General features: G+C 47.1%; 1 long non-coding RNA gene across 2 annotated transcripts in view; it reads left to right on the top strand.

Moving 5' to 3' along the window:
- Positions 1-8,632: 8,632 nt before the first annotated feature.
- LOC122463888 overlaps positions 8,633-14,643 on the top strand; it is a 74,523-nt gene continuing 68,512 nt past the window's right edge. For both annotated transcript variants that reach the window (XR_006287611.1, XR_006287610.1), the window contains exon 1: positions 8,633-9,021. This is a non-coding gene — a long non-coding RNA (uncharacterized LOC122463888). The remainder of the gene's footprint in view (positions 9,022-14,643) is intronic.

Here is a 14,643-nt window from a genome sequence, read left to right as displayed (position 1 = left end):
CTCAAAAAACCCTGGCTCCCCCAGGCTGCAGAGGAAGGCAAAAACCCACTAGGTCACTGCCAACTTGATGTGGGGGAAAATTCCTTCCCAACACCGCCTATGGCAGTCAGTTAGACCCTGAGCATGTGAGCAAGAACCAGCCAGCCAAGCACCTGAGAGAGAGAATGCTTGGTGCCACCTCAGAGCCCTGGTCCTCCCTTTTCTATGTCCCATCTCTAGCTGTGGTTATCCCTGATGCTTCAGAGCAAGGAGATTAAAAAAAAATAATAAAACCTCTCCAGAATACACAAGGGGGAAAAATCCCTTCTTGACTCCTGCAGGTGGCCAGTGTAAACCCGGAAGCATCAGCTTTTAGGAATGGTGCCTGAGAAACGATTGCCCAGAGCAAGAAGCCAGCACAGCTCCAACCATCTCAATGCAGGTGGTGCATCGTCCTTTCAGTTCACCTGAGCGAGCTGCTGCTGATAGCTCACCGAGACCTGGGGTGAGTCTTAGCCGTAGTAGCATGCAAGGTGCATGTTGAATGTGGTCACAGTGTGAGGGACACATCTGCGTGTGAGGCCAGATTTCTCGACGAGCTCAGCACCCAGCAACTCCTACTGTACCCTTGTGAGCAGATTTCCAACCGAGCTCAACATCCAATGTGCACCCAGCATGCTGGGCTCTCCTGAAAGTCTGCCCCCTAGCTAGCCGATACAGCCCACCCCCATCTTACTGGGTGACAGCAGGAGGTATTGGGCTGATACCCATCATGGGAGGGCTATGAGAAGGTAAACTGAGGCTGTAGGTACTCAAGGGCAAGTGAAGGCAAGTCACTGAGTGAACCTGAATGAAGGCAGCTTGGGCCATCATCTCCATCTTTTCGTTCTTTTCTTTCCTTGCCCATCTTTCAATGGCACCCCAGGAAATTAGTCTTTGCCTTTCACAAGAGGGTCTGTTACACTAGCATAAAACTAGAGAAACACAGCGGGGAACCAGCTGGGTGGCCAGCACTGGCCAGGAGCTCAAGTTTGATGGTACCAAAGGTCCAAGATCAGGGTTGGCATTTCTGGTGCAAAGTCAGGGTTCCCTGACAGGAGTGCCAGCACTGTTTTAACATCTCACTTTAAAACGCAGTGATCACAGCGAGGACAGAAGGCTGCAAGGAAGGCGGGAGGAAGCTTGGCCGTATGTCTGGAAGGATACCTCGGATAATCTCATGCAGTTCCACTGATTTCTACAGAAGACCACATGCACAAGAGCAAGAGTGTGGGTCCAAGATGCTCCCAGGGAGCTGTGGGTTCTTGGGGGAAACCACCAGCCTCTTTTTGCTGGTTAGGACTTATCACATCCTTCAGAGAGGCTTCAGCCCCATCCCTCACTAACGTTTGTTTCCTGGTTTTGCCGAATCAATCTGCTGTGTAATTATCCACAGGGCGCCTCTGAAATGGTAGCTAGAGCAGCCTGCCGAGGAGGGTCTGACGAGATCCTGTGTTAACTAGCTGGTTACCCACATGGTGCTGACTGGAGGGAGCGAGAACGTGTGTAATACCTTTGATGACTATGTTGCTGCAGCCAGTTCCAAGGATGGGGAAGAGAGGCACAGCCTTCCACCGCCATCCACTGGAGGCATCAGAAGCCATTCTGCCCCTCCAAGAGCAGCCTCACTGCCTCCTGGGATGGGGTATCCAGGCCCTCGGTCTGTAGGAAAACCAGCCAGCTGCTAGCAGCTCCAGGCAACAGAAGGAAAGAGATGGGTTGCTGATCCTTCCCTTTGACCCCCATTGAAGCCCCACACATCTGCAGCTCTCTGTGTGTTATGTGGGCTGCATGCACACAATACACATACGACCTGTATGGCCCTGAGGATGTCACAGGGCCACCGCTGTTCTGTGCTGATTGGGCTGCAAGTGGCCTGAAAACCATGGGTTGAGAACCACTGCACTATAGCCTTTCTTCTCCCTCCCTCTCTTGCCCTCACTGCTTGTTATCATCACTTAAATAGGAGACAGATTTTTGCAGCAAGGACCTGGCATGGTGGTAAAATACTCTGCATACCTATGGCCCCACAACAAAGATCCATGACTCCAGGGAATGCTGATGGGCTATAGGGGTCTTTGCATATAGGTCACTGGTTTGGGGCAGCAGTAATCAAAAGCTTTTGCCATCTGGATGTTGTTTGGTGACTTATGTGAAATGAACTGATGGGAAGGGACACATAATTTTGTGGCTATGGCAGCAGCCTGGAGAGCTATGTTTGGTCCCTAGCTCTGCAACTGACTCGCTGTGTGACCTTGGGCAAGTCATTTAGGACCAAATTTTTAAAGGTCTTTAGGTGCCTCACTCACACTGAAATCAGTTGAAATCAAGAGTTAAGCACCTAGATACCTTTAAATATCTGCCCCTTAGTCTCTCTCTGTGCCTCAGTCCCCCATCTGTATAATGGGGATAGTATTACAGCATACTGGAAGATGGATTTGTTGATATTTGGAAGGCTCTTAGATACTAGGGTGATTGGAACTGTATAACTACATAGAAGGGTGTACCTAGTGGACAGGAGTCCATAATACATCTGCCCCCCTTGCTGGTAGTCTCAGCAGAGAAGTGAAGAATATTATGGACCTGGAGATGGTAATATATTTACTTGCAGTATTGAATCCAATCTCTACATGCTACATGGCGCTCCAGAGAAAATATGATTCCTGGTAAATGAGGGAGACAAGACTGGAACTCAAGTTTTGTGGAAGCCTGCATGTTTGTCTGTAGTTGTTTTGTTGAAAAAATGCCACCTCAAGAATAAGGACTGTGACTCTACCTAACATGATAGTGACTGAACTCCCCACTTATTCCTGGAAGTGTCATGGCAGAGAAGTGTCATTGGCCAGACAGTGTAAGGGGAAGATTGCACTTCCACTGCCCGGTGCAGTACCTTTAATGTGGATAAACAGAGGTCTCTGCTTCCCTGGCCCACCAGTGAAGGACTGTTCACCAGCACACAATTCACATTGAAAAAGAAATGCTTCTAATGCCTATCACTCATGTGTAAATCTGAATAAAAAAAATCTTTGAGAAATAAAATTAGGTGGATAAATGTTTTGGCTTAGTGCTGCCTATAGGGCACTTACTGGTCATTTAACGGGAGGATTTTCATTCTGCATGTTTCCACTCCAATAATAATAGTGGAAATGCTTTGAAAAGTAGCCAAACTCTGGAGCAGAGTCAGTGACTGCCTTTCACATAATGAAATTTCAGGCACTTTGAAATGCATGGGGAGCCACATAGAGTAAAAATGTCAACAAGCCACCCTCTGATTAAGTTAAGGGAAGTTGCTCGGATATGAAAAATGGAGCTGTGTGCATACTCTACCCCCCCGCCAATCCCAACACTTCTCCCTAAACACTGGTCCTGGAGCAGAAAGTGATTTGCTCCCTCCTTCCCGGCTGGGGTTTCTACTTGCTGAGTGGCTCAGTGCATTTCTTACGAAGCTTGTCTCTTGCAAAGATCAGGAGCAGCTCAGCATATGTCTGCAGTCTCAGTGGAAACATGGGCACGGTTTGGATCTTGTGGTGACTCCTGCATTCAGGACTGGGCGGTTGATTTGCCCCAGCTGAGGATCTGGCCCTTACCAGCCACCTTTGCATGCCTCATGGAATAGGAGTTACTTCCGCTCCTTAATCCCCCTGTCTTGATACAAGGTGGGGAGATGGCAGGTGTACGGAGCTCACAGAATCCAGGTGTCACAAAAGCCAATCTCACCTACCAGTCTGCAGCCTTGTTGAGACGACATTCAGCCACAACGGTCTAAATTACCGGTAATTCTCGGTTGACGTAATTCCATCAACGTCGACACGAGCTACACCAGGGATGAATCGGTATATGATGCCTTTATTCCTACACCCTCCCAGACAGGAGACATGGGAGAGGAACCCCTGGCCTAGTCAATGCTGTGTCAAGAATACAACGTGGACTCGTAGGATACCTCGGGTCATTGTGGACAATGTAAAAGAGAGAGAGAGGGAAGAGTTCATTCCTGCCTGTGGCCCCTTTGCATGAGAAACAGGGGTGGCAAAGCAGCCGTATGATGCCCCATGGAGAATATCAGCAGGGGAGGGGTCTGGCATAGTTGACTCTCTACTCTCTTCCCGGCAAGAGCCCCTGGTGCAGAGCGCACACCAGCAGCATGCTGGGGGTGGGTTGCAGGATTTAGAAGGGGTGGCCAGCCTTAGCTATTTGCAGGTACCCCCATGCCCAGAGGGACTATTGCAGTCAGGGCACAAGGGCTGCTTTAATCTGCCACAAGTACTCCTTTTCTTTTTACGAATACAGACTAACACGGCTGTTACTCTGAAACCTGAAATTAATCTGCTCTGGAGGCCAAATTAGCCCCCAGCATTCCCACAATAGGCAAGGTGCAAGCCGCCCCCAGCACACCCTCTCTGTGCTGGGCTCAATGCCAGGGCTAGGGAGACAGAGCCTCACAGAGCTTGCAAGGGAGGCAAAGGCAACAGGCACCTCGGTGAAGGAGTTCACGGATGCAGCCACTGGGGGCTGCTCTGGTTATACATAAATCACATCATGTGCATTGTCTCGACTGCAGTAAAACACAGAAAATGTAACACAAGGGAATAAATAGCAGTGTCTAAGGAGTGTTAGAGCTGCCGCTTCCCCGCTTTGGACTCCAGATGCATGCAGATCTCACAGCCCTATTTTAAAGATCAGAGATCAATCACTGGGTATTTATGCACTAAACACAGCTCATCCAACGGCCACCTGGAAAGCGCAGTAGCCAGAGTTTATTATATTCACTCATAAACAAGGGAGGATTTACATGTTTCATTGAACATCTGCCATCCAATAGACCGATCACAGAAGGAGGCTGGCAGAAAGAGAGATTGTACTGGAGAGGGTATAAATGGCTGCAGTGCAGCAGGGTAAGGTTAAAGCCACTGCATAAGTACATAAGGATGGCCACACTGGGTCAGATCAATGATCCATCTAGCCCTGTATCCTGTCTTCTGACAGTGGCCAGTGTCGGATGCTACAGGGGGAATGAACAGAATAGGGCAATTATTGAGTGATCCATCCCCTCTCGCCCAGACCCAGCTTCTAGCAATCAGAGGCTTAGGGACACCCCAAGCATGGGGTTGCGTCCCTGACCTTCTTGGCTAAATTCCATTTATTTCCAAATTGATGGACCTATCCTCCATGAACTTAGTGAATTCTTTTTTGAGCCCAGTTATATTTTTGGGCTTCACAATATCCCCTGGCAACGCGTTCCAGAGGTTGGTTCTGCGTTGGGTGAAGAAGTACTTCCTTCTGTGTGTTTTAAACCTGCTGCCTATTAATTTCATGGGGTGATTCCTGATTCTTGTGTTACGTGAAGGGGTAAATAACATTTCCATATTCACTTTCTCCATATCATTCATGATTTTATAGACCTCTATCATATCCCTGTTAGTCATCTCTTTTCTAAACTGAACAGTCTGTCTTTTAAATCTCTCCTTATATGGAAATTCTTCCATACCCCTAATAATTTTTGTTGCCCTTTTCTGTACCTTTTCCAGTTGTAATATATCTTATTTAAGATGGGGTGACCAGAACTGCATGCAATAATCAAAGTGTGGCTGTTCTATAGATGTATATAGTGGCATTGTGATATTAAATGTCTTATTATTTATTCCTTTCCTAATGATTCCTAACATTCTGTTCTCTTTTTTGACTGCCACAGCGCATTGAGCAGTTGTTTTCAAAAAACTATCCACAGTGACTCCAAGTTCTCTTTCTTGAGTGTTAACAGCTAATTTAGACCCCATAATTTTGTATGTATAGTTGGGATCATGTTTTCCAAGGTGCAGTACTTTACATTTATCAATATTGAATTTCATCTGCCATGTTGTTGCCCAGTCACCCAGTTTTGTGAGACCCCTTTGTAACTCTTCACAGTCTGCTTTGGACTTAACTATCTTGAGTAATTTTGTATCATCTGCAAATTTTGCCACCTCACTAAGCCAGAGTTTATGCCCCTTTCTATTTCCCTGAGTAGGATTTGACTTCCTATTTTTAAAGGATGCCTTTTTACTTCCAGTCACCTCTTTTAGTCTGTTGTTTAGCCATGGTGACATTTTTTTTGGTCTGTTTGCTGTTTTTTTTTTTTTTGTTATACATTTAATTTGAGCCTCTATTATGATGTTTTAAAAAAGTTTCCATGCTGCTTGCAGGCATCTCACTCTTGTGACCGCAGGTGGGTGGCTTCACTGAGAAGCAGGCGCACAAAAGGAGGGAGCTCAGAGGGTGTGGGAAGGGGGGATGGTATGGGGTAAGAAAGCAGCATGAATGCAGGACACTGATAGAAGCATTTCAACTGGGTCTCTCTTACAGGGTGCACCAGAAGGGCAGATAGAAAATACAAGAGGCTCTGTAGGATGGGACCCCTGCCTAGCAGGTATCCGAGGGAGTAAGCAGGATGTCCCAGTGTGGTAGACTCTTGTCTGCAGAGAGACCCTGGATACTGCAGTGACGGATAGTTGATGGAACCCTGACCCACCTGCTGTCTGCATGTGACAGTCAAAGGCAGGTGTGGGAAGCAGGCACTCTCTGAAGAGGGGGCTGTACATAGGCCTTAGGGGTCAGGCAATGCCACAGCTGGGTAAGTCCAGTGAATATTCTGCCACATGAGTTTATCTACTGCATTCATAACAAGGGAGAGGTGACCACCACCCAAACTCTATGTGACTATGTCTGGACTTCCCAGCTCAGGGCCATGAGATCTGTTCCCATCCGGCTTCTCTGTAGGACCCAGAGGGGGAGGAAGGTTGCATTTCAGCCTCCCACTTTTCACATGAAATTGGTTAGTAACAGCGGACAATGTTTATTCAGGCAAAAGATTCAGAGGAATGAGTCCAGTGCTCAAAAAAGCAGGTCCCCATAGTTACTTAGAGAGAGGGGATGTCACCCATAAGGTACATTTTATTATCATTATTTTGCAGATTTAGGTCAACAAAAGCTTTGTTTTCCCTGGGCGTGTGTATGTGTGTGTTTGTGTGTGTGTAAATGGAAGAGAAATGACTGATGGATGCTGTACTTGTTTGCCATAGAGCAGAGCAGGTGAATCGAGCGACAGCTTAATACCCTGTTTGCAGACCCTTATGCCTATGGATTCCCTCGCAAAGTCTCTTGTAAACATCAGATACATCTTAGCAGCAGATCAGACCCTGCAAGTGAGCCAGCAGCACCAGGCAGCAGCCTACCTCTGTTGATCCATTGGGACCTCAGAGCAAAGGAAGGTGGCAGAGGGTTATCTGGGGGGCAAGTGACATGCTCGGAAGCTTGAGCGTTGTTTGCAGTGCCTCTGGGATGTAATCATGGGGACCCAGAGGGATGTAATATTCTATCACTTTCTAACTGGTTTCAGAATTCCCAGGGCTGGGGGGCAAATGCATAAGTAGATGCAGGAGAGAGGTGTCGTCAGGCAGGAGTACACAGGCCTGAGAGGGGACAAGTGTCCATGTGACTCAGCGTAAGCAGTCACCCCAAGAGCTTCCAGTTCATTAGATGGAAAAGAAGAGCAGCTTGGTAGGGAGAGGCAGCTGGGAGATCGGGGTAACGTTTCTGAGCTCTGCCACTGACTTACTATGTGACCTGTATCAAGTCACTTTGCCTCTCTGTGCCTCAGTTCCCTATAAGCTCTCTGAGGTGCGGAATTGTCACTTCCCCAGCACAATGGGGACCCAGTCTTGGACGGGGTCTCTTGTAATACAAATAATGTCTTTTAATACCAAAAAGAATTATGACCTGGCAAATCACATTCATTTCCCGTCTGTCAAATGAAGAAGAGAACACAGCCTAGATACAGATAAGGCTTCCATCACCATAGCAGTGTTTCAGCGCATCTCAATCTTTAACATTTTTAACCTCACAGCACCTCTGTCAGGTAGGGAAGTGCAATTATTCTTACTGTACAGAGAGGCTAAGTGATTGGCCCAAGGTTACACTGGAAATCTGTAGCCAAGCAGGGCTATGCCCCCCACCCCCATTCTCCTAAGCCCCAGGCTAACACCCTAACCAGTCAACCATTCTTCCTCTCCTGACCTGCCTTACTTCATGAAGGAATGTTTGCAAAGCACGTAGTGGGCCTGAGCTGGAAACTGCTGGAGGAAGGAAAAGGTTTATGTATTTATTACTATGATCAGAGGAGCCCTGGTCATGGAGCAGGACCCCATTGTGCTAGGTACTGTGTTCTGAGGGTTTGAATTTATCTGTGTGTTTCTCTTTCAGCAGCAGTCTGCTAGCCAGCAGGCCAGAGCGAGGTGAACATTCTCTGCATACCCATATCCATCTCTTCATGATCACCTCATGACTGCATTGGAGCTGGAAAGGGTAAGACTGGGAAACACTTTCAAATGTGACAAAATGTCTCTCCACCCCTTGTGTGTTTTCCTCTGTAATGGTGTGGCAGAGAACATGATGTCGGAGGCTGGCTGGCCCTTTGAGGCAAGCTGGGCTCAGCCTGGCCCATGACTTAGCAGTTGACCTTCAGTCTCTCTGATGATCTGGCAACATAAGGGCTAATCAGTGATCCCAGCTGGGTGTAATGGGGCTTAATTAGAAAGCCCAACCACCCCCAGCTGTGGGGCTGAAGCAGGGAGCACACTTCTTAAACAGAGCTGGGCCCTCAACAGTGGCAGGAAGACTGGGTTATTAAGGGGAGCAGCTTTCTTAGGAGAGCCTCCCAGGCAGCATGATAGGTTCCTGTGGATGAGTTCTGAGGTAGTGCCCAAAGGGAATTGAAGTCAGGCCTGGGAGGGGTGAAGGAGCTGCTGTATGTGAAGTTGAGCTCAGGAGAGTGAAGAACCTATTTTTAGAGGTGACTATTGGAAGGGGACTGAGCTGTTGTGTGATTTGGCTGGAGGGCTGAGACCCTGAAGCCCTTGTGAGGAAGTCTGGGGAGGAGATCAGCTGGGTGTGATTGCTCTGGCAACCAATTGGTGGGTGAGGCAAAGAACCCTGCAATGCCATGTCCAGATGTGAAGAGGTGACCTAGAGGTAAGGATGTATGTTTACAGAGGGGTCTGCTGGATGGGACACTGTCATTTCAGATTTGTTTGTCTGTGCTAAAGAGGTGCTGTCTGATGGCATGACCCTGGTTTTTCCTATAGCAGATGGAATGGGCTGGAGACTTGCATAAGGAGAATCCCCTTCCCAGGCTATGCTGATGTGGGAGAGGTGTAGAAGCAGGATGCCATGTTAGGGCTGTCTTTGCTGCTTGTGCTGAGTTCCCTAGTGGTATGAGTCTTGTCTAAATAAAAGACATCTCTCTGAAAAATAACTAAGTAAACTTTCCAGGGAACCCAGAGGCTCAGGGGATTGTAAAGCCCTTTGTAAGGGAGACTGTATGTGTTTGCTCCTAGAATGACTCTAGTATGTAGAGAATTACATCCTTCTAGTATGAAAAGTAGTGTGGTCCCTATGTGCGATTTGGGTTGAAAGTGTTCCAGGACACCTCTACCTTTCCAGGAATAATTTGAAAATAGGCAAGTTTGCCCTCTAAATAGCCTTCTGTGTAAATGTGGGTGTGTCACATGTGAGGAAAGCTCTGTGTATGTTACTCATGCCTGGTGCACATCATGCAGGTTTGTGAGGTGTAAGCAAGTCACAGATGTGCTGTGCATGGATCACATGTGGACAGCATGCAAGTGTCATCCATGGGTATGTGAGCTGTGGCATGCACTTGTGTGGTGTACAGCTCATGCATGAGTGTGAAGTGTATGTATAATACACATGCACTTGGTGTGGCTGTCATGCCTATGTGAGAGGCGTGGGAATACGGGGATCTCACGTATGTGATGTCAGGCAGTAGGTGAAACACTTCTGATTAAGGAATGCTGTCCAGGGTTTTAGGAATCTGAGTTCCCTATCCTCTGAGACACTTATTTGCCTTGTTGAGGGGTAGTGAATCTTTAGCCAGCATGCATAGCACTGAATACAACATTCAAGATTGATTTAATGCTATGCCAGCCTGTCTGGAACTATTTTCTGCTGGCGAAGCAGGAAGGCTCTGCGTAAGAAAATTGAGATGCTACTGGAAGTTGCAGCAATAGTGAACTATTCATATTACAGTACTGCCACAACTGCAGCTGAGATCAAGGCTGTACTGTGCAAGGTGCTGTGCATATGTAATATAAGACCGTCTTTACCCAAAGGTAGTCCTAATAGTTAAATAGACAAGTGGTGGGAAAGGAAAGAAAGTGACATACCCAAGGCCACACAGCAAGTCAGTGGCAGAACTGGAGCCAGAACTCAGGTCTCCCAAATACCAGTGACTTAACCACTAGCTCATGCTGCTTTCCCAAATGAAGCACTAAGGTGTTACTCCAAGTTTTATGATGATCCTGCTCGTGCTTTGCCTCCCAACGCATGAGCCAGGGGGTGAAAATTTCATTCAGGGGATATAGTCTCACAAAGGAAACCGCAAAGCTGTAAGTGATCATCCTCCTGCAAGCTCTTAACAGTTAGTTGTTCTATTAAACTCCCCGACACTGCTGCATGCTAGGCACCAGGGAGGAGACAGAAGCTGTCTGGCCATGACTACAGTCCAGGATGCCAATCCCCTCAAAATAAATATGCTTCCCTGTAAGAAACATGATAGATAAACCCTGGGACGGAAGGACAGGTAACTCAGTTTTTCAGGTGCTGATTACAGCAGCATCAGCCAGAAGGGAAGCTAAAGCCTACTGAAACTTATTGATTGGTGCCTGTTTTATCTCCTCTTCTCCTCCCCACCCCCTTTTTTTTTAAAAAAAATGTATCTCATCACAAGAGCTCAACTTGGCTCCTCCGGCAACCAAAGGTCCCCAACAAGTCATTGTCCTACAGCTGTGAAACCTGAGGAGACAGTGGTCTTAAACCCTGTCTTGAAGCCACTTGCTTTGTAGAGAACTTGTAGCATTTATGATGACTGAGCTGGGAATCTCCAATTTGCTCGTGGATGCTTTCTGCTTGTCAGATGCTGCCTTGTTAGTGTCTGAAATCTGGGATGGATTTGAGTTGCTGGCCTTCAAGAAAGGAAGGGGGGGGGGGGACCTAAAAGACAGAAAAACAATAAGTTGCTGCCAAAATGTGTTAAATCAAGATGCTTCCTTTCTGACTTTACTAAAGCTAGGGGCTTGTCAGCAAAGGAAGCCAGGACCTGATTCAAAGCTCACTGATGTGTGGGGGAGAAACTCCCATTGACTTCAGTGCATTTTAGATTATCCCCTTGAGTACAAGGTTCTAACTGGGGGAGAGAGCAGTGCACAGTCAAAATGCAGGGTCAAATGAACTATATCTAAGGTATGTAATGGCCTCATTTACCATAGCATCTGAGAACCTCACACCTTATAAAGATTGATCTTTTAAGACTTTGGGCTTGGCTTCACTACTGCGCTAAATGGGTGCCTCTGTATTGATGCAAAGTGGAACTTGCCTGGGGGTTGGGGGGAAGAATGAGCTACATTAGCTTAGTCACTTGAGGATTAGGGTCCTTGTCTTAGTCCTACTAAGGTCAATAGCAAAACTCCTACTGACCCCAGTGGATCCAGGATCTGGCCCTCTATGAGCAGGTAAAGCGTATATCCTCCTCTGTCCCTATTTACATATTTTACTAAGATTGGCCGCTTTTCAGGGCAGGGTTTGTCAGGGATCTGTCCACCAGAGCACCCCCTTCGGATGCTACATAGCAAGTGCGCACGTTCAGGTCTTCCAGCAAGAACATTCAATGGCAGGTCCTCAGCCCTCTGGCCAAGGCCTCCTGACATCTCCCCTTTTCCAAGTGGAAACACAAATCCAAGGTCAGGACTAAACACACAGGCACAGGAGGGGGGAAACCCTGCCCATGGGAAGTTCTAGTCATGATAGTTGAACCCTTCAGAGGGGCCCCAGTCCATCCGGAGTTTGCTGGCCCTCCAAGCACAATGTATAAATAGTCTTTCCCCCTTCTTTAGCATAGGGACCCTGTGCTCCCTTTCTGTGAGGGCAGAGGCTCTGCTAGCTACTAGACTTCAAGCTGGGAAGTTCAACCACCTACTCCCTCTCCAGGACTGCCCACTACTGCTTCCTCCTCTTAAACTCCTCCAAACCTGGCATGACTTGCCGGTGTGGTAGGGCAGGGCTACTCCAAACAAAAGCAGCTCCTTATCCCCTTCCATGCTGGTGGAGTTTGTGTCCTATTAGTCTCTTTTTATTATATACACATACAGCCCCTAGCCCAATGGGATGCTATTAGGTCTACAAGTCACCATACATTTCTTGTTCCATTTCCGACCATAATATCTAGGTTAAAGAACCTGGGCTGGGATTTCCAAAGATGCCCAAATGATTTATGAGCCCTGTACTGGCCCTTGAAAGATAAGTGGCTGAGAACTGTCCAGCCTATCCCATTCCAAGAAGTATCTTCTGAGCAATGATCCTGGGGACCTCAGGGCCAGATGTGGGAAGAGAAGAAGACTCTTGCCTTTTCTTTAAGGGCCTAGGACTGGGACCGTTGTGTTGTAGAGTGAGGCAAGGTTCCCTTCTTGCTCCTGTTCAATCACCCAACCTGTGACAAGCCCAAATCTAAATTCAGTGGGAGTTGGGAGCCCAACTCCCATAATTGCCTTTGAAAATCTCAGCCCTCAGGCTTTAGGGCTCTGGGGCACCTTGTATTTTTTTTTTTTCTTTGGAGGAAATTGCTGTTGCATGAGGGACTCTGATGCCTGAAGGTTCCTGTTTATGCCGTGATGAATCCAGGCACTCACTCAAGCTGAGCCTGTTGCTAAGGCATATCTTCCTGTCAATGACATTGTCTTAAACAGACTCTTGCTGTAATAACATTTGCAGTAATGAAATTGCCCAGCTGTGCAGGCTGCTTTTAACAGTAAAAATATCTGAGTCTGCTACAAAGGGAGATCTAAATGTCACAGAGAAAAGGTTTCTGTTTGTTGGAATGGAGCAGCTATGGCAGCTGCTGGTGATTTGGAGGAGAAAGGCTTGCTTCAGATCCATTAAAGGAGAATCAGGGAGGGCTTTTTTTGTGTGTATGAGAATGATTGAAAGATGTCCAAGATCACAGATCTGTAATATACATGCAAATGTAACAAGTCAAAAATCAGCTCCCCTTTTTCTGTTACTGAGTTGGGACTGTTTTCCCCCTCCCCCTTGAAGTAGTTGATAGACAAGGCAGAGAGCTCAGGAAGTGAGATGTCCAGTGATTGGGTCAGACAATCTCAATGATAAAGGTGTAAATCTGGAGTAACTGCATTGTGACAACAGGGAAGAAATTCAAACTCCAGGTCTGACCCATCTCTCATTTACACCCATGTAATTTGGGAGTGACCCCACTGAATGTAGTGGGATTACAATGTGAAACAAGCATAAGTGAGATCAAAATCAGACCCCCACATGTATACTTCTGTGTATGGAACACCTGGAGGCTCATGCCCTTAGGAGGAAGAGTTGAGATGATGATTCTCACACAGCACTCTGCAAACATGTGGAGTTCCTTTGAGTAATTAGTTCATTATTATCCCCAGGAGACCAATGAAGAAACAGGCGCACAGAGATTATTGTGGTGCATCCCAGAAGACAGGACCACAGTGCATCATGGGAGATGTAGTTCATCAAGCTAGCCTGAGCCATAGAGAAGAATGGGGGCATGAGGCACCCAAACTACAACTCCCATGAGGCATGTGGTAGTTCGGGTGGACTCTGTTTAACATTGAATTGACCCACAGTGAAACACGTCAATTGTTTTTCAAACTGAAATACTTCAACATTTCTAAATTGTTTAAACTTTTTCCATTTCATGTAAAATTTCTAATATATTTGACTTTTCCTCCCAGTTTGGAATAAAAACAAATCATGTTGGATTTTCCCCTGGGATGGAAACTCCAGTTTTCAGTCTGCTCTACCTGAAATGCTTTTGGCCTGATCTGCAGATCTCATGGGCTTCTGTTGGCGCTGTGGATTTTCAGCACTTCAGATAACCAAACCCCTTTAAAAGTGTTTCAAGTTAAGGAGCAAAAATCCCTGTCCGCTCTTGAAGACTTGGCTGCATGAATTTAAGGGTACGCCTACGCTGCAGTTGAGAGGTCTGAATGCAGAATGTGCAGACATACACAAACTAGCTAGATCAAAGTTAGCTTTGAGCAATGCTAGCAGTGAAACCATGGCTGGTAGCTGGGCATACGTATCAGGGCCCTAGGAAGGTGGGCCTCATCCCTGTAGTTAACAATGCTGCTGTAGCCTCATGGCTGTTATTGCCTGAGCTAGCTTTGATCTGCAGTCACACCTCCCGGTTGCCTACTTTCAGCATAGGCTCTGTTTGGTTAGCATGAACGCTGGGGTAAACAAAGGAAGGGCTAGGAATTCAAGGGGGCCAGGGTTTTATCCTTAAAAGTGAAACGCAAGACTCCCATTTACTTCAACAGAGCCAGGACTTTACCCTAGACTTTACTTCTTCACTTTGCCTCAAGTCTTCTGAGGAGCAGCTGTGCCAGTGACATGAAGGGCTACAACAGTCCACTACGTTTTTCTTCTGGCTTCTTAATGGTAACAAGATCTGGGCCTCAAGCTTCCCTCCACCCAAACCCCCTGCTAGGGAGAAAGTGATGTTTCAGTAGAGGTAGAAAAAGCCTCTTGTTGCATGGGGAG

Source organism: Chelonia mydas, chromosome 26 (genome assembly GCF_015237465.2).
Source record: "Chelonia mydas isolate rCheMyd1 chromosome 26, rCheMyd1.pri.v2, whole genome shotgun sequence".
In the NCBI taxonomy this organism is placed as follows: Eukaryota; Metazoa; Chordata; order Testudines; family Cheloniidae; genus Chelonia; species Chelonia mydas.
Note: the sequence above shows the minus strand (reverse complement) of the source record. Positions and strands in the feature narration are given on the sequence as shown.